The 20,012-nt window shown below is 46.8% G+C and overlaps 1 long non-coding RNA gene across 1 annotated transcript in view; it reads left to right on the forward strand.

Annotated features, from left to right (window-relative positions):
* Positions 1–45: 45 nt before the first annotated feature.
* The window catches only part of LOC109319890, a 22,028-nt gene continuing 2,061 nt past the window's right edge, over positions 46–20,012 (forward strand). Inside the window, exons 1-3 of the long non-coding RNA XR_002103660.1 lie at positions 46–354; positions 5,250–5,334; positions 18,450–18,519. This is a non-coding gene — a long non-coding RNA (uncharacterized LOC109319890). The remainder of the gene's footprint in view (positions 355–5,249; positions 5,335–18,449; positions 18,520–20,012) is intronic.

Genomic DNA, 20,012 nt, shown 5'->3' on the forward strand with positions numbered 1-20,012 from the left:
GGCGCCCCCCGGGGCTCCTGCCCCTCCCGCCCTTTCCCCAGCCCCACAGGGCGCCCGCCCATCCTGTGCCGCCGGCTTCCCAGTGCCCTCTCCTGCCCTTCCGGCGAGGCGGCCCGGGCCGACCTGCCCGCCCTTGGCTTTCCTCTCACTGAAGCCACGGGGGCCTGAGCGGGCCCTGCTGGAGCCAGCGCACTGAGCCCTGCCTCAGCACCTCTGTTTTGTCACCCTGACAGAGAAGAACAGCCCCCATCTCCCATCCCTGTTCTCTCCCAGAGATAGAGGCAACTAGGAAGAAAAGCCTGGCTATGGAGCCCTGCTGTTGTCCAAGGACTGGGGAAAGCCAGGGCAAGTTTGGTAGGTTGAGCTGGGAAAACAAGTTTGCCATACACACACTGAAGTCTCTCCACATACACCCTACACACACACATACGCACCCACTGAAGTCCTTACATATACACACCCCTACACACACTGAAGTCTCTACACACCCTATACACACACATCCCAAAGTCCCTACACACAGTTCCTACCCCCTACTGAAGTCCCTACACATGCACACACACAAAGTCCCTAACACACACATACACACCCCAAAGTCCCTACACATGCATACACACACACTGAAGTCTCTACATACACCCCCACCCCCCAATGTCTCTACACACCCCCACTGAAGTCCCTACACCCCCCTACATACACACATACCCTACACACACCCCCACTGAAGTTCCCATACACACACAGACACACACACACTGAAGTCCCTGCCCAGGGCACCTGCAGTCTAAACAGTACAATCTGAACCTTATTTCCAGCTTTCTAGCATGGCACAAAGGCTGGGGGAGGCATTGTTTGGCCTTTGGTGTCTTAGCAGGGTCCTGGCAGTCAGGAATGAGACCCTTAGCTCGTGCTACGTTCTGGAAAGGGAAGAGCCACTAGGAAATGTCTTCTCATGTCCTTGTGCTCTTGGCCTTGAAACCAAGGCCAGTGTCTCTGACAGACTCCACATCCAAAGCCATCAGCTGGTACCCAGACTCAGCATTATTAAGGAATGCAAAGGTTCCTTGAAACTGAGATAATGACATAAAATAATGGTATTACTAAGGACCAGATCCAAAACCCACTAGTGTCAATGGAACAATTCCTGTCATCCTCAGTGTGCTTTTGATCAGGTCCTAAGTCATTTCCACTCAGTTTTACCACCCTTCCCCCACCTAATTTCCTTTTTCTTACTTCCCATTGTGACACTCATCCCCAGTCAAATATATCTGAACCTCACTTAGATGCTTGTTTCTTCATGTCTGGTTAAGGCATATTTCCCCAGTTCTGGGTGGAGACCTTACTCCAGACAATACTTGTGGTGAATCCATTCCATGACGGTAGTCAAAGTGGATTTTGTTCGACTGGTGATTTAAGACTGCATCCATCAGGCGTGTTCTCCAAAAGGAATACCATTCTTGTTTAAGACTTAAAAATATAGCTGATGCAGGATGGGAAAGAGAAAATTTGCTGGGAGAGAGGCAAATAAGGGTGTCTGGTGAGGTATGTGGGAATTTTGAGGTGAAAGGAAAGGAGTTTGGATCCATTAACTCTCCTTAAACAAAGCTCATGATATAAGTCAGCGGGGATTCAAAATTAGTCCAATAGCAGAGACTCCAGAGAGGTCAAAGAGCCTTGCAATTCATTGTTAAGGGAAGTGACAGCTGGCTAAGGAAGAAGAGTTCCTAAGGACTAAGTGTAATTGCCTGCTTGGAGACTAAAGAGGTTTTCTTTACCCTTTGGGGGAAAGTTGGGAGCCTTACACTAAAGTTCTCTTGCTCAAGTAGCTCTGCTTATATCTACGTGAACTTTTGCATGAATAGGAATTACTTATGTTAGTAAAGGTACATACAGTCAACTCTGAGCTTGTCTCAAGTGGTGGCAGCAGTTCTCTCTTTTTGGTGCTGACCGTACTGAGCCATTACATAGTTTTGAAAGCATCAGCTTCCTTTCATTGAACTGATTGCTGCACACAGGGACTCATGCAATCAGCAACTGAAACTGCACAAAGGCTTGAGTCAAGAAGTTGCTGAATTCTTCCCATCCTACTTAGCCTCCCTGTTCTGAGGGTAACACTGTCCCTCTTCATTTTCACACAAACCTAGAAGGTTTTCAAGAAGTGCCTGGAGAGGCATCTATCTGGGGTGGTTATGGATAGGGGTGGGCAGTTATTTCTGCTGGAGGGCTGCTCAATGAATTTTTGTGAGAAGTTGAGGGCCACAAGGGTAGCCCCGCCCCTTGACAGGTGCCCCTCCCCCAGTCACCATCTTGGGACTGGAAGTCCCACCACCCTAGCCCCCAATCTTTGCCACTGGATGTCTCTCCCCTTGCCCCAGAAATATTCCTTTTGGGGGGGGGGGTTGCCATCTTAAAACCAGAGAAAAAACAAATATGCTAAAAAATAATTTACTATAACTTATTTTAATTTTATTTTTTAAATATTTTGTCCTGAGTTGTGTGTGGTTGCATGGTATATCTAGAGGTGATTGCAGTCTTACTCTTGTATATTGTGTGGGGGGTAAGGGGGTGTATGTGGGGGGATGGTTGGTGCAGGGATTGGGGGAGTACAGTGTGTGGTTGGAGAGTGGGTGGGGGTGTGGTGGGGTGTGGGTCCTCAGAGTCCCCAGAGTGTGCAAGTCCTTGAGCCACATGCGGTAGCAAATGAGGCCAGCCCCACACAACCCCATAGCATGCAGCTCGCCGTGCTTCCACCCCAGACCCCAGCCATAGGTGGTAGCACCATGCAGGGCCAGCCCTACCCTGCCCCATAATATACAGCTCCCGCCCAAGTCCCTGGTTGCACATAGCAGCAGCACGTGGGGCCAGCCCCACCCAGCCCGTAGCGCGCAGCTTGTGCACTCCTGCAGCATGCAGGGCCAGCCTAACCTGGCCCCACAGAGGTGCTGGCTTGCAGAGGGGCAACAAAGGCCAAGGCTTACAGAGGGCTTACAGAGGGGCATGAATGATGCATGCCTCTGGAGGCTGGGGGGCAAGGCAACCACCCACAGGTGGAAGCAGCGGGGGTGTGGCAGTGGCAAGCAGAGAGCTTCCACAGGCAACTGTGGCAGCAGCAGCAGTGGAGGGTGGTGTGGCAAGTGCTGATTAGCAGTTGGTGACCACCCACAGACGCCGTTGGCAGCAGTCAGTGGCAATCGGCAGCTGCCTGCAGATGCTACTGGCGGTGTCAGCGGTGAGGGAGGGGTGGGGCTGGCGAGTGGCGACTGCCTACAGGCGCCACCGGCAGCATGGGCAACGCTTCTTTCAGGGGGTGCACCGCCAATCTCAGGGGGTGCATGTGCTTCCGCGTGCTCCCCCTACGCATCACCAATGCAGAGTGGTTCCACGGGCTAGGTGGAATTGCCTGGTGGGATGCTGCCCACAGGCAGTATTTTTCCTGCCCTAATTTAGGAGCAGCACAGCCAGTATTTCTGCAATAGCCTAGACTCACTAGATGAACCCTGTGGTCCCTTCTAGCCCTGTGATTCTAAGTTCTCTCCAAACCTATGCTCTCTTGTGTCTTTCCTTTATTGGGATCATGGGATCTCTCAGTGAAGTTTTTGTGGACCAGTGATCACTCTTTTATCCTTGGGTGACTTCAGAATGGAGTTTGTACAAAATATTTACAGCTTATAGAAGATTCCAACCTATGACTCAAAAGGCTTTGAATGTATTTTTTCTGATCGTGTGCTTCTGAATTGTGTGCAAAAATATACAAGGTTAAGAAATACATGCAGTAGCATAAGTGCAAAATCGAGACAGTATGAAACTCCTGGGCAGCTTAAAACAAACAGTATAAACAGAAGCATACCTTATTTTTTTGTACTATTTAATCTCACAGGCATTTTGTAAACATATGGGGCCCGATTCTGATCCTGGGGATACTGGTGTAAACAAAAAGTAGCCCCGTAAGAAGAGTTATACCGGTTTAAGATCAGACTTAACTCTTAGATATTTACAAGGACACCAGATGACTGCAGCTAAGAATTTGGCTCCTAGGCTTTGTTCTGTTGCTGGGCTTGTGTTTTGTTTTTTAGATTTCAGGCACTTCAGTCACAGTAAGACAGACAACTTAAAGAAAAGGTCTTATGTACTCTGGGAATCTACCTCAGAAAAATCCACACTACCAAACTGTTGCCAGGAGATTTCTCTTTTTCTTTTCTGTTTGCTTGCTTAAATCTTACAATTGCAGGGGAAATTAAATAAAATACAAAAAGAAAAAAATCTAGTAAATAACTTAAAAGGCCTGATTCTGATCTTATATCAGAAGTAAATATGAGATGTATATAGTTATGTATGATGTATAAAGCCAGTCCTGGACACTTATGCTTATTAAAGAGCTATGACATTATCAGGGATTAGGCAGGTGTGTTCACTGCCTGCACTTCACTATAACTGGAATAATTATGTTTTGCCTACCACCATTTCAAATGAATAGGCCAAAAGTTGCTCCAATTATCAGTCATTGGGCATGTGATGACTTCTTGGTGGGGAATGTTCAGAGTCCAAATGATTAGTATTTTAAGCGGGTAAACTGTCAGTGTTTTCAACCAGCAACTTTCTAGTAATTCATCAGCCACCAACATATGGTAACCTTTGTGCCCTGGAAGATGAACGCATACTATTCATGGAGATGGTCTGTGAGAAAAAATAATTAGCACTTGTGAAGCTGACAGCTGAATCAAGCAGGGACACAGAAGTATGAACATCACAAAAGTTCTCCTAAGCAAAAATGCCTTCTTCTCTAACCTGCAGGGTCTCAGCTGCTGTTCTGTTGTAGCTAATGGAGTTAAGACAATTTATACTAGCTGAGAATTTGCTTCTAGTTGTTAAGGGTCTTCCCCTAATGACTCTCTCTCAATCAGCAGAAGACTCTTCCACATTAGTAATCACAATCTAGTCATCCCTTTTCTTCTCATTGTTAGACACCAACAAGTAAAAAATTAATCTAAAAAACAGAGATTGGGGGTTGAGGGTGGAGGGAAATAGAGCAATATGGGTTACTTTGCAGAAGGGCTGAAATCTTCTGTGAGAATATGGGTGTGTCTGTACCATCTTTTCTGAATTTGAAATGTATTGTTACATATAAAGATAAGAATCCAGCACCTTTTCTATTAGAAGAAGGAGTTAGACAAAATGAGTTCAAGCCATGGAGAAAATGGCAACTCTGTAACGGTATCTAACTGCTTTGTGTTTTTCTCTTTACTTCCTAGGTGTTCAGCTTTATCAGTCAGGCAAAATCAAAGATGACAAGAAGAATACTCAAGAAGGTAGTGTTGCCTTGTGCTAAGGGCACTGGTGAGTATCAGCAGACCTGGGTACTTTTCCTCTGTCTATTATCTCTCCTTTCTGTTTTCCTTGGTCTGCCTTTGATTTAAGGTGGTGCATGTAAACTATTTAGGATAGTAACCACCTTTTTAGTTCTGTGTCTGGTACAGCATTTGGTACAGTTGGGTCTTGGTCCCTGATTAGGGTCCCTAAGCTCTCCAGTAATACAAACAATAATAGTAATTATACCAACTGTATGATGTGGCTTTTCAGCACCCAGCACAGTGGGGCCATGGCTTTGGTTGAGACCACAAGGCACTTTTGTAATGCAAGTTTGACCCTGATCCTTTTTGTAAATTCAGCAGACTTAGAAGGAAAAAATACACCCCTTGGCATGGGTATTTCTTCTGGCAATTGAGAACAAACCCAAGGGAAGCTTGTGCTTGTCTCTGAGCCATACTGTTATTCTAGCCTTCAGCAGTAGCAGATCAAAGACCACAAAGCAAAGAGGCTGCAGGTGCCAGTCGGGACAGGTTCAGTCTTTTCACAACATCGCAGTAATACACCTTCACTAATGCCTGTTAATCTCATGGCATGCCAGTGAGGAAAGAGAGAGACAATACAAGAAATCCTTCTCCCAAACACCCACCAGACTCAGATGGACTGCAAAGAGTCCTGTCAGCTCCCTCCATAGCAGCAGCAGTGCTGGACTCGTGCTCTAGGTTTCATAGATGTGGTAGAGATGGAAAAAGTGATATTTGGGGTCACAACAGCAGGGGCTGACTTTTGAGGTGAAAGGAGGGATGTCTAGTTAAGGCATCAGAAGATATCCTTTGTGAAAGTAGTAACAGCAGCAACACCAAGGACAGAGAGGGCAGGTGCATTCCAGAAGCAGGGCAGGGCTCAGGTGAGCTCCTTCTGGAGGGGTATCAGTAATATGGGGGCTACACAAGTGAGCTGGCACCCTCTCATGGAGATAACAAGTGGTGTCCACCTCTGGCAGGTGGTTTCCAATGGTAAAGGTGGCAGGAGCAGCATTACTGGAACAGGATGCAACATTCCTCCCTTGAGCAGATAGGCACATCAAGCTTCCTACTGTCATCCTGTGCTCCTTCCACTTCCTGAGCTAGTTCAGCTTTCTTTACTCTATACTGCAGTGTGTGGGGTAAACATACCAGGAATTGCTATTACTATATGATTTAGGGAAAGTGTAAAACGTCCTTCATGGACAATTATGTAGGACTGTGGGACTGAGGCGGCAGACACTGCATATTTGGGCTTATACCAGTTTCCTCAGTGTGAGGTGGGGGTTAGGAGCAGCACCAGGCCCTTGAGGGACTGCTTTGGCTGCAAGCCAGGCCTGCTTCTTCTCTTCCTTTCTGAGGTATACATGATATGCAAGCCAAGTCCAATCAGTGGCTGTCCCAAGAAGATAGATAACATGATCCCTTGGCTGTTTGCATTGCACCCCCTCCCCCTGCACACCTCCCCTTCTCCCTGAGTGACTTTGATTACTGTACTTTACATGAGCTTTTAATTTGTGTGCAGGCAAGTACAAAGGCACAACCGGATATACCTGTTATTTGCCAATGACCTGAAAGAGAATAGTTTATGTGAAGCCTTGGGTTATGGTAATGCTTGCACGCGATTCCTCAGTATACTGTAGGCTGCAGGCAAGTGATGGATAGAAGTGATGAAGGGTGGAGGGAAGCTTTAAAGCAACAGACCCTTATTTAATTCCTTTTTAACTTTCCAATTATGTAACCCTCCTGGCTTTATATTGTTTGGGGAGCCAGGCTTTTGCCTTGTCTACAGGCAAGAAATGCATTGTTCACACCACATTTATCCAGGTGAGTATTTGCCATACTTTGCTAGGAATCGTCACTGCAGCTTCTAAGAGTTAAGTTTTTCACCCATCACTTTTCAGTTGTTCAGCAAGCCACCCATATATTCATTGATACCTTATCAGAGGGAAATCTGTCTAGAGCAGAAGACTGGGAATCAGGGGAACTGGCTTCTATTCTTTGGTCTAACACTGACTTATTGCATACCTCTGTAAGTAGCTATACAAAAGGAGAAAGTAATATATTTACTGTATTTCGATGATTCCACCTCAGATCAGTTAAGTTGTGAAGCTCCTGTACATGGCCAGCTAGCTCAACCTGAGTGGTTTTATTTCTGACATGTATATTATCTGCAAAGATTTTTTTGAAAGGAATTCAGTCAACATTATGAAGAAGTATGAGCTGGAAGGAAATCCAGCTTGTTGCTGGCTTTCCTTCAGAGTGCTTGCAGGTCTGAAATGTAGGAGGATTAAAATTTGGGCACCATGGGGCTGATTCTGATAGTCTTATTCACAAAGGATATAGGCTCAGAGACAATGGCACAAGGACAAGTGTAAAGTGCTATTCAGCATGAATCGGAGTATTGTAATACAGCCATTGAAGAATATGTGATATATCACAAAGCCAATCTGTTAGGTAAGAAAGCATTGCTTTGCCTTGCTTTCTGAGAATAACCACACTTCATCTTTTCTGTGCCTCTTTCTCAGGAATATTGTAACAAACTGCCTGATGGATAGAAACTATCATTGACCCAGCTGTCGATACCTAGGAAGACTCTTAAAGTTTAAGTGGCAGAGAGCTGTGTTTCTGAAGTAAGAGGATTTTAGTTCTTTCCTCCTTTTGGGGAGTCAGACATATGAGAAGGGCCAGTATATCCCTGATACCCACAGTATATCAGTTAACCACATTTCTCAAAAAAAGGCACTCCCAAGAAATGGATCTGTACCTGCAGGCAGTATACATGCATAGAATTTTGTTCCATCCTATCCTTTTTTTCCTGTCCCAAACTTTCCAATTTTTATCTTTTTCTATTTCCCATCACCTTTTGTGTTATAAAAATTACAAACTTAGATTATATTTAATTTATCTATTTTGCGATGCCCCATTTGTGTCAGTACTTGGGGTGAACATGAAAAAATTGCTACGTGGTAGTAAGTTTGTCAATTCTAATTAGAACACGTGGCACGTCTTCCTATGGTGGGAATGTTTCCCTAAGCCGGTACTTGTTCTCCCTTCTAATTACATGTTCAAACTAGGACTTGTTTAAGGAAGTCTGGTTTGTTTGTTTTTTAAATTTCACATAGGATCATGCATAGTACAAGCTCCCAAGTCTAAGTATTAAATGTATTTAATAAACTTAAAGTAGCATAATGAAATTGTATGTAGCATACTTTCAGAGTATTACACTTATGAAAACAGTCTTTATGGTCCTTAAGTTATCTAAGGCCAGACCATACATAAGTATGACCTGGAGTACACTGTATTGTTATGGAGTACACTGTATTATTATAAAGTTTACAGAAGACACAAAGCCAGGAGAGCAAACACTTTGGAGGACAGGATTACAATTCAAAATGACCTTGATAGATTGGAGAAATGGCCAAATGAAGAAGATAAAATGAACTAAAGACCGTTGCAAACTGCTACACTAGGAAGCAAAAAACAAATGTTAAGATACAAAATGGGGACTCAGTAGCTAGGTAGTAGTATAGCAAGAGGGTATCTGGGAATTAAAGACCACAAACTGAATATAAGTCAGCAGTGCTGTTGCAAAAAATACAACTCATTTTAGGAGGTATTAACATAAGCGTGTAATTTAGGTTCAGAAAGTGATTATTCCACTCTATGTAGCATTGGTGAGGTTTCATTTGGTATGGTCTAACTCTGTGTCTAGTTTGCAATACTGCATTTTCACATTGATTGTTATAAAGAAGATGGTAATCCGTTATTACCAGGGATCCAGGTTTTCCATTTCCCATGGAAAAAAGGAGTAAACCACAGATTTCACCTTTTACCAGAGGCAAACACAGATTTCTCATTTTACCAGAGGACCCCATTGATTTTGAAGTTTTGCGATTAGCCCTCTGAAGGCTGGCAAGAGTTCCAGCCTTCAGCGGGTTGTGGGGGAGCAGGAAGAGGGTGATCAGGCAGGAGACGCCATGTGCATATAGATGCACATGGCCCCAGGCAGTCTGTAGAGTAGCTCCCCAGGTAAGTAGGTGGGTAGGGTGGAAATTGAGCCCTCATAGGGAGGGAAGGGGGGAACTGGGCCAGGCTGGGGCTGCTGTCCAGCTAGGCAGTGCTTGGGGCCTAGGGCCACAATGCGTGGCTGCAGAGCCCCACCAGAGTAAAGGATGGGGCCACAGGCATCTCGTCCAGGGGCAAGGAAAAGGGCCAGCTCTCTACCACTGCACACATTCCCCAGAGGGGAAGAGGGACCCATGCCACCCAGATCTATACATGGGATGGGGGTGGGGGCAGATGTAGGCTGTAGGCTTGGGCTTCCGCCCTGCTGCCCTACTCCAGGGCATCTGCAGCCCAGCACATGTGACCCAGCGCAGCAGGGGACCATGGGGCTGCGCAGAAAAGCCGCTTGTTGCTACGAGCTCCAAACGGCCCTGAAAACATGTATCCTATGTACACAGCAGCTTTGATTAGTGCAACCCTGTGCTGCTGTCCTCTCTGCAGGAGACATGTCACCAGGGCAGCACGTAGCTCACAGCTTTTCCACTTGGCCCTGCTGTTCCCTGCTGCACCAGATTACACTCACCAGACTGCAGAGGGCAGCAGGGTGGGAGCCTGTGCCTGGAGCCTACACCCACCCCCACCCCACCCCCAGATTTGGGGGCCACGGGTCCCCCTGCCTGCGGGGAGTGCATGCAGCACCAGGGAGCTGGCCGCATGCCCCTGCCCAAGCCCACAGCATGAAGCCTGCTGCACCCTCACCCCATGCACAGATCTGTGGGGTATGGGTTCCCTCTGCTCCCTGAGGAGTGCATGCAGTAGCGGGGAGACAACCCTACTCCCCACCCACCTGAGCCTGCAGCAGGTAGGCAGGCAGCAGGGGGGGACTGGGCTTTGCTGCAGTAGCCACCACCTCCTGCCAGGGGCAGGGGGCTGCTGACCCAGGTCCCTGGACCTGTAGCCCTGGCAGCTGGGGCCCCCTCCGCAGGGCTGGGGAGGGTTGGGGGAGCTGTGCAGGGGTGGGGAGTGAGAGGCACTTTAATTAAGGTTTTAGGGGTTTTATCAGAGAATTTGTGATTTTCTATATTTATTTATTTTAATCAGGGAGAACCAGGATCCCTGGTTATTACCCATGGATGGGGTGGGGGAATAAAAGTAATCATATTAATTGGCAGCAAAGATTTAGGTTGGATATTAGGAAAAATCTTCCTAAATTGTAGGGCGATGAAACACTGGTACAGGCAGCCCTGGGGATGTTGTGGAATATAGTGGAGCCTAATGGAATATAATGGAGACTAAAATCCTAGCTCAACTGGGGTAGAGTGGGAGAGAGCCAAAAAATCTCTGCAGCTGTAACCCAGTGGTTAGTTAACTGACTGGCCAAACTCCTGGGTTTAAGACCCTTGGCTCCATAAGGTTTGGGGGTTTTTTTTGTGGGGGGGTGTTAATGTTGGGGCAGCTGTGACCAGTTGGGCTATGCCATATAAATTGCCTGTGGGCACATCTATATGTGCAATTACAGCGCCTGAATAAACTGCAGAGCTTATTGCTTCAGAACTGATTGCTCCTGGGTGCACCATTGGAACATGTGCCCAGGAGCAACTACCTCTGGATCAATAAGCTCTGCAGTTTATTCAGGCACGACACATGGAATTTGGGAGTAGCAGCCCCAGCTGGCAGGGGGTCCTGAGGCTCAGCCTGCCAGCCCAGGTCTGCTCCCCCTGCCTCATTGTGCTGCCGAGGGCCTGGCTGGGGCATGAGGGAGCTTCAGTGCAGGGCTAGCCAGCAGGTTAGCTGCACTTGCACTAAAGCATCCTCGTACCCCAGCCAGTTGAGCAGTGTCTACACATGCCTGCTGTGGAGTTTTTTACACTGCAGCAGGATAATACTTGTAAATACAAGTAAAATAAATTACTTTACTCCAGCCTAATAAATGTCTTGTGTAGATGTGCCCAGTGAAAAGAGGATATGCAGCTTTGGTACCTGGTAACTTAGGGTCTGAGCTTAGAGCAGCCTACAAAACACGTTGGCCTACATGCTTTGGCTGGGTGCTTTTAGCACTGCAGGCTATCTGCAAGGCATGAAGGTAGCACTTTGCATGCTTGTAAAGTTTTCAGCAGTTTGAATTTCAAATGGCTTAAACTTAGTGGCTGAACTTTACCCAGTTGAACTAAACTCTTGTACCCAAAGAGTGCATTTACACAAGCAATAAATGGGCATTGAGTAAAACTCTGGAGCTTATTGTTCTGGAATGTACTGCTCTCAGGTGCGCTGGTTGAATGTGTGCCTGGGAGCAATAAACTCTGGAGCAATAAGCTCCAGAGTTTATTCATGCATAGCCCATTGAGCCAGGTTGCAATAGCCCTGGCTGGCAAGGGACCCTGTTGGGGAACGGAGCCCACCTACCAGTCTGGAGCTGCTCCCCCAACCTCAACATGCTGTGGAGGGGCTGGCTGGAGCACAAAGGTGCTTCAGCATGGGACTAGTTGGCAGTCAACCCCCTCACTGAAGCACCCTCATGCCCTAGCAGCTGGGGCAGCATCTACACATGCTGCTGCTGTTTTTTACTCCCTAGCAGGATTTACAGGTACTGTCCTGCTGAGGAATAAATTAAATTACTTGGGCCTAATAGGGGTGCACGTGTAGATGCCAAGACATTTACTGTGCAGCTAATTAGTCAACTATGAAGTAAATATCTCGTGTAGATATGTCCAAAGAGTCTGAAAAAGAAGGTCCTTCAGCCTCTGTGCTTTGGGCCTGTAACGTCAGAGGTCATGAGTTTGAGGCTGCCCATACCCTGCTCTTGCTGACCAGAGGTTCTTCTTGGGTGCACATAACTGCTTTTTTTAAATTTAGGGGTGGCCATGGCCTCCTGGACCCTACCACATAAGGTGTCCTGCAGGAGGGTGCTCAGCCTGGGTGCTTGCTAGCTCAAGGGCTGGGCTTTGGGGTGAAGGCTGCGTATTTCATAGTTTCATAGTTGTTAGGGGCTGGAAGGGATCTTACAGGTCCAGCCCCCCTGCATTTGGGCAGGAAAGACTGCTGGGATCAGATGACCCTAGCAAGTTGGGCGTCAAGACACTTTTTAAAGATTGCCAGGGTGGGTAAACGTACTACCACTGTGGGGAACCTGTTCCAAACCCTCAACACTAGACATGTAAATAAGTTATGTCTAGCCTGAAGTGATCTTCAATCAGTTTGTGCCCATTATTTCTTGTCCTTCCGGGGGGGGGGCCTTGGTGAATAGATTCTCCCCCTGATGTATGCCCCCCAGATACTTATAGGCTGCTACCAAGTACCCTCTGAGGCTTCTGTTCTCCAGGCTGAACAGTCCTAAGTCTTTCAGCATCTCCTCATATGACCTGGTTTCTAGGCCTCTAATCATGCATGTGGCCCTCCTTTGGATTCTCTTGAGCTTCTCCACATCCTTCCTGAAGTGTGCTGTCCAGAACTGGATGCAGTACTCCAGTTATGTTCTCACCAAGGCTAAGTAGAGCAGGAGGATGACATCCTTTGCCTTGCTCAGAATGCCTCAGTGGATGTATGCAGCTGAAGGGAGCCTACTTTTGCTTATAGAATTACAGACAATTAGGGTTGGAATGGACGTCAGGAGGCCATCTTGTCCAACCCCCTGCTCAAAGAAGGACCATCCCCAACTATATCATTCCAGCCAAGGCTTTGAATGGCCGGGTCTTAAAAACCTCCAAGGATGGAGATTCCATACTCTCTTTGGGTAACCTGTTCCAGCACTTTACTACCCTCTTAGCGAGAGAATATTTCCTAATATCTAACCTAGATTTCCATTGCTGAAACTTTCTGGGTAGAAGGCCCTTTGGCTGCATGTGGCTTTAAAAAATACCCTGAGGTAGCCACAGCCCTTCTGGCCACATCATATAAGGTGTCCAATAGATTAGGGTGCCCAGTTGTTCCTGGGCTTGGTGTTGGGACTGGGAGGAGAAACATCAGTATCTGAGGCTTGGGCTGTTTTCTTGTAAGGCTGGCACTACAGCAAGGGCTGGTGCAGGAGAGACTCTAAAAGTCTGTGGCTGTAGCTTGGTGGTTATCTTGCTGGCTTCCCAAGACCAAGGCCTTGTGTTCAAGGGCCTTAGCCACGGTCCTTTTTACATGCATATGACTTTTTAAATATTTAATTTACAACCCCTTGGGCCATACTACGTAAGATGGTTGAGAGAGGTATGAAGCTTTTGGTAGCTTGGGGGCTGGAATGACTCTGGGGAATGGCAAGGGTATGAGTTGTAGGCTACTTGTGTCTACCTGCTGCTGAGCAGAATGTCCTCTTGGCTGCATGTGTCTGTCTTTTTTAATTTTGGTGCATTTCTGTCCAGTGTAAAGATACCACATGGAATATGATATTAATTTTAAACCAGTGTGAATTACACTAGTGTAGGTGTTCTGTGTCCACAGCTGTAATCAATCATCACAGAAAGTGCCTGGGTAAGATAGCTTTGCTTATCCTAGTGCTAAAGTGTTTTAATAGCAGCCTACAGTCTACCCCTCCTTGATGAACTACTGTAATTCTGTTCCCATTCTGAAATAAGGTGGCTTATATAATTTAGTTAGTTGTACTAAACCTATATACATTAAACCTGCTGTTGTGGTTCAGTGGTAGAATCCTTATCTACCACAAGGGAGACCTGGGTTTGATTCCTGAATGCATATAAATACAGCCATTAAGGCAATGAATGTCCAGGCTTGGTCCAGCCTTTGGATTCTGTCTTAAGTGGTCTAAAGGAGAGATGCAAGGTCTTGGCAGCTTCCACTCCTGCCTAGGTATACATATAAAAAATCCTGGTGATCATACACCATGATCCAGAAGGATCAACAACTGCCTACTATATAAGCTGCAGCAAAATAACATGTGGTCCACAAACTAAGCATTTTTTTGGTCAAAGTGATGTAACACTCAGTGAGCATGGAACTGTCCTTGTTACAGAGTTTCTTTTCTGTTACTAATTTCATTTGCATTAAAATCTGCAGATTTCAGACTCTTGGAGACTCCAAATAAAAGGCAGGCATCAATGATCTTTGTTCTCACTCTTTCTCAGTTGCACACTAATAAACACACTCCTGCTGACCATTACTCTACATCCTTAGTAAAGCCTTCCTGGCTTTGGTCTGCTGGCATGGTTCGCCAGCACTTCAGATGAACTCTACTCAGAACAGGAGAACAGCAGGGCTGCACTAGCACCCGCAGACAAGGGGGGGCTAACAATAGCCAGAGCTTGCTAATGCCTTTCGTATTTTTTTGTTCAAACAAAGGCTTAGGAAGTAGAGTGCGGGGGCCAGCTTTCTGTAAACTGACATCACACTGAAGATGAGGTAGGGCCGACCATGGCCCATTGATAATTTTCCCCCAGGTTCTGGGTTGGGGAGTGGTGTTAATGAGGCCAGGTTGTATATTAAATCAACACTAGAGAATAAGCTTTTTTCCTTGATGAGGGTCAAAAGTCAAATCCAACTCTTTAAAAGGTGCAAAATATATAATATTAAGAGTAGATGGGGTGTCTCAAATCAATACCTTTTTATAGTGGTTCCTCATGCAGAGCACCTCTTTCCATCAAGCTTGAAAAAAGCAAAATAATGTTAAGACCAGAGAAGAAAGACTTTTTACTAACTCTTTTCATTGCTACTATAACCATGGAACTTTGTTGATCAACAGTTACAACACTAAAAGTGACTGTTCTGGTCTTAAAAGACAAGTTTTAATGTAACAGAAACGTTGGTTGTTAATTAATGCGTCTTTTATTTAATTTTTTGTAAGCCTAGCAGCCCAATCTGCAATCACCTCTCTCACCTTGTGTTGGTCAGAAAAAATTCAGACATTCTCAAATAGTATAGAGTTTTCATTCCTAATTTGAGAAATTAGACACCTGCAGGATTGGATTTAGAATGAGCAGGGACAATCTTTAAAGCTTCCCTGCTCAAGCAGATTAAACTCTATCCATACAGCTGTTGTACGAAAAGAAAGGATTGGGAGGGGCTTCTTTAATGACTGCATTTGTCAATCGTATATACAGTCACAGGCATGTATGGCAATACTGTCAAACTCCTGGCCTTCCCTCTTAAAAAACCCTGATTTATTCATGTATTTTTTGAAACAAGCATGGTCTGAAACAGAAGTGAATGTTAGACTGAAATTGTAGAGCAGCAATTCTCAGCCAACATGTCAAAGTATCCTGGAGTGCTGCAAGCTCTTTCTAGAGTGCCACAGGGTGCCATACTTTATTAGGACTATTAGGTGTGCGAATTCCTACACATGATTCACAAGAGAAAAGCAGCTTTCTGTAAACAGGAATCCAGTGTCCAAAAGGCTGCTCATACATGCTATGGGGGTTTACTTCAGTTTAATTCTCCCTAAATTGAAGAGGTGGGTTTTTAAAAACACCACTTCAGATTAGGGCAAAGTAAACCTCTGTGGTGTGTACACAAAGATCGGACCCAATTCTTACCTGCCTCTCTGAAGGCAGCGGGGGGAGGGAGAGGGAAGGCAAGCTACCGGAGAGCTGAGTGGTCCCTGAGCTGCAGGGGGAGGAAGGGTGGGGTGCTTCCCTCCGCAACAGTGGCAGTGCCCCCCAGGCAGCACCTGCCCACAGGCACCCAGCCCGGGCAGTCCCCGGTAGCACTGCAGCTGTAGAGAGAAACACCAGGCCCCCTCACAGGTCAGGCAGGAAGGTCTGGCTCTGGGGAGGAAAAAAGAAAAATCAAGCTTGCTGCTTGCTTTTTTTTTTTTCCTAGGGGCCTGGAGCTTCCCTCCATGACTGTAAGGTAGCAAACTAAAATACCCTGGACATGTTTTATTTTGCTGTATCCCAAAGTCATTTAATGCTCAATATGCCACTGACAGTGTAAACGGCCAGCAGTGCAAAAGGGGATTTAAGCTAATTTTGTATCATGTACAAAGGTCCAAAATCACTCTGACCAGTTGTGTCTTTCAGAGTAAACTGTAGCAGAAGAATTGCTCTATTATTTTTCCATAGTCAAAACCCAAATAAAAGCAAAGCGTTGGCATTTTCTAAGACATGCCTTGAGCCTAATGAGGGGTGCCTTGACTTTAAAACCCACTTGTGTAGAGAGTCTATAGGTCTAGGAAGGGATGAGCCACGGCACACCTGATTCAAACAATTAAGAACTGAAACTTCTGGGGCAGGGAGTTGCTTTTGGAGGCCTGGGTGGTGGCAGTACTTGGAGGCAGATTCCAGCCTGACATGGTCCTTGTCCCTGTGCTTGTGTTGTCTAGGTCCAGCTTGTACCTTATTCCAGCTATCCAGCATATGGCTGTGAGACTCCCCTTTCCTCCTCCCAGTTCCCTGTTTGCACTTACACTTATCCATTTGGACAAATCCTTCTAGACATTAAATCTATTCCGGTTTTGTTTTGGGACCAGACTGCTCGGAGGGTTTGGGAATGGTGAAGGATGCACTGGAGCTCTTTGCTCGGCAGTAGATGAGTGGTTAGTCCACCCTTAGCTAGGCCCTTGAAGAGGACAATTGCTAGGCAATGAAGAGCTGTGTAGTGATGCGATCACTGGAAAGTGCAGAGGCCTTGGCAGGTCCTGTCTAGGTGAAATCTAACAACTCAGTCAATTTCCCATCTTGATCCCTTCTCCCTGCTGCTGCATGCTGCAAAAGTGTCCCACTCAGCTCCTTGCTGGATGTTGTCCCCAGGCAAGTTGTACTGAGTGTGGTGAGCAGAATGATCTTGATGTGGCATGAAACCAAAAGCTAAAGAAAGGAGCCCCCCAAGACAGGCAGGGTGACTCAGCAATGGTTTGCATTGCTTTGATGTGCACATGGAGTATACAGGGGAGTTTCTGGATTGCAACTATCTATGGATTAACAGCTGCATGAAATAGTGTTCAATGTTTCAGAGCCAGTCTTATACCCTTCCTCACTGGGATCACTACAGTAATCCAGGAGGTGTCCTGTGGAAGTTAGCAGGGCTAATGTTGAAACCTGTTGTTGTTCAAGCTGCCACCGGGGGATTAGAGTCTGTATTGGGGTCTGGTAGGATTTGTGAATGCACCCAGGGTGAGGCGGGGAAATGTTAACACATGAACCTAGGCAACTTTCTTTCAGCCTCCTCCTACCCTCAATCTGTGTAGTTGCAGTGCACTTCTCCCAAAGCAGAACCAGGAATTTTGCTATATGACCTCTGAAAATTAAATGGAGCCTATAGTCCATACTCAGGGACAAAATGCCATTTTAGGCACTGGGAGCTTTGTATAAAGCTGCTGGATTTACTCTTTGTGATGTTCAGCACATTTTAAGGACTGAATTCTACAACCAACACTTAACCAGTGTAAGGCTCATTTCAGTGATGAAACTGATAATAAAACTCCTAGGTCATCTTTCTTTACACGTGCTCTCAGAGCCACTCTAATTAAAGTGTCTGCAGTATCTCCTGTATTCAGTGTCCCACACTTCAAAATGGCAGTGGGGGCGCTTTAACTAAAGATCATTGGGCGAGCTTTAATTAAAGTGCCCCCACCACCATTTTGAAGTGCAGGGACACTGAATACATGAGACACAGAGGCTGCTGGAGTGTGCTAATTAGCATGCTCCAGCAGACCTGATTAGTCGAATTTGCTCCGATGTGCTATAATTACAGCATGTTGAAGCAGCATCCCCACACGTGTACAGGCACCCTGTGGAAGATTAGCTGTGTCCTCCAAAATAAAACTGCCATCTCTCATGTTGGATCAGCTTGTCTCCTTAAATTCACCCACCACAACTTAGATGGAAAAAGGAAGGAACTGAAGATGAGTACAGTCCTAGGAGATAAGTATGTCATCAGTTCCGTAACTTAGTTGGCTCTGCTTCACAGGGCTCCACCATCCCGTACCCTGCCCTCACTACACGAGATGTTAGGATTTTACTCGCATCAGCCCTCCTCTGTGGGAGTCTCAGTCTCCGGACTGCCTTGATCAGTTCTAGGTGACCGGTTACTTGTGCTTGGTCGCTTACCCTGTTCTTCCCCACATGAGTCCCAAGGTGACCGGCCCACAGTTCATCTCAGCCCTTATCTTTCAGGGCTGTCATATTGGGTCAATGCCCCAAACTCACACAAGCACTCAGCTCCTTCTCTTCTTTCCTCCAGGTCCCTGGAATGGCTGCCCATACCCACCAGACTTGGACGCTGCAGCCACCTCATCTCCTCGCCTCCACAGGTAAGTCAGTCTTTGGGACTCTCTCCCAAGTCCCCTTGGTTGGTCTCTTGCTGTCTTCTCTCTGCATTCCCTTGGGTTTCATCCTGAGTAGTTTCATAGTTTCATAGAAGTAGGGTCAGAGGGGACCTGAGCAGATCATCTAGTCTGACCCCATACCCTGGGCAGGAATGAATACAGGGCTCTTATGACCCCTACTAACTTTAAACTCAAATGACCCCAGCTAGGTAGTTATCAAGCCTCCTTTTAAAGACCCCTAAGGTAGGAGCCAGCACCACTTCCCTTGGAAGCTGGTTCCAGATCCTGGCCACTCGGAGTGTGAAGTAGTGCCTCCTGATGTCTAGCTTGAATCTACTCTCAATCAACTTGTGGCTGTTGTTCCTTGTTATTCCGGGAGGTGCTCGGGGGAACAGGGTCTCGCCCAATCCCCTCTGGTCCCCCCTGGTAAGTTTATAGATGGCCACTAGATCCCCCCTCAGCCTTCTCTTGTGGAGGCTGAATGGTTCAGGTCCTGTAGCTCTCCTCGTAGGGCCTGCCCTGCTGCCCCCTGCTCATATGAATGGCCCTCCTCTGGACCCTCTCCATGTTGTCCACATCCCTCCTGAACTGCAGTGCCCAGAACTGGACACGGTACTCCAACTGTAGCCTGACCAGTGTTGCATAGAGGGGGAGGATCACTTCCTTGGACCTGCTTGTGATGCATCTGTGGATGCATGACAAGGTGTGGTTAGCCTTGCTGACCACGTCCTTGCATTGGTGGTCCATGTTCATTTTAGAAACGATAATGACTCCAAGATCTCTTTTTGCCAGTGTGCTTTCAAGAAGGGAGTTCCCCAGCCTTATAGGTATGCTGCTGGTTCTTCCTGCCCAAGTGCAGTACCTTGCACTTGTCAGTATTGAATCCCATCCTATTCTCATTTGCCCACCCCTGTAACCTGTCCAGGTCCAGTTGTATCCTGTCCCTCCCTTCGAGCCTGCCCACCTTGCCCCAAATCTTGGTGTTGTCAGTGAATTTGAGCAGGGTGCTTTTCACCCCCTTGTCCAAGTTGCTGAAAGAAATTGAACAGTATGGGCCCGAGGACTGAGCCCTGGGAGACTCCACTGCCCACATCCCTCCAGTTTGAATATGACCCATCCACCACCACTCTCTGGGTGTGGCCCCCTAGCCAGTTTGTGACCCTTCTGACTGTGTAGGCATCAATGCCACAGTCGCCTAGCTTTTTGATGAGAATGCGTGAGAGACAGTGTTGAAGGCCTTCCGGAAGTCCAGAAAGACTACATCCACCATGACACCTGCGTCTAAGGATTTTGTGACCTGATCATAGAAGGTAATCTGGTTGGTCTGATAGGACCTGCCCTTAATGAACCCGTGTTGGTTGCCCTTGAGCATCCTCCCCCCTTCTGGTCCCTCTCAGATGTGCTCCTGGATAATTTTTTCAAAAAGCTTCCCAAGGACCAAAGTAAGACTAACAGGCCTGTAGTTGCCTGTGTCCTCC

Source organism: Crocodylus porosus, unplaced genomic scaffold (assembly GCF_001723895.1).
Source record: "Crocodylus porosus isolate Cpor-Errol unplaced genomic scaffold, CroPor_comp1, whole genome shotgun sequence".
Taxonomy (NCBI): Eukaryota; Metazoa; Chordata; order Crocodylia; family Crocodylidae; genus Crocodylus; species Crocodylus porosus.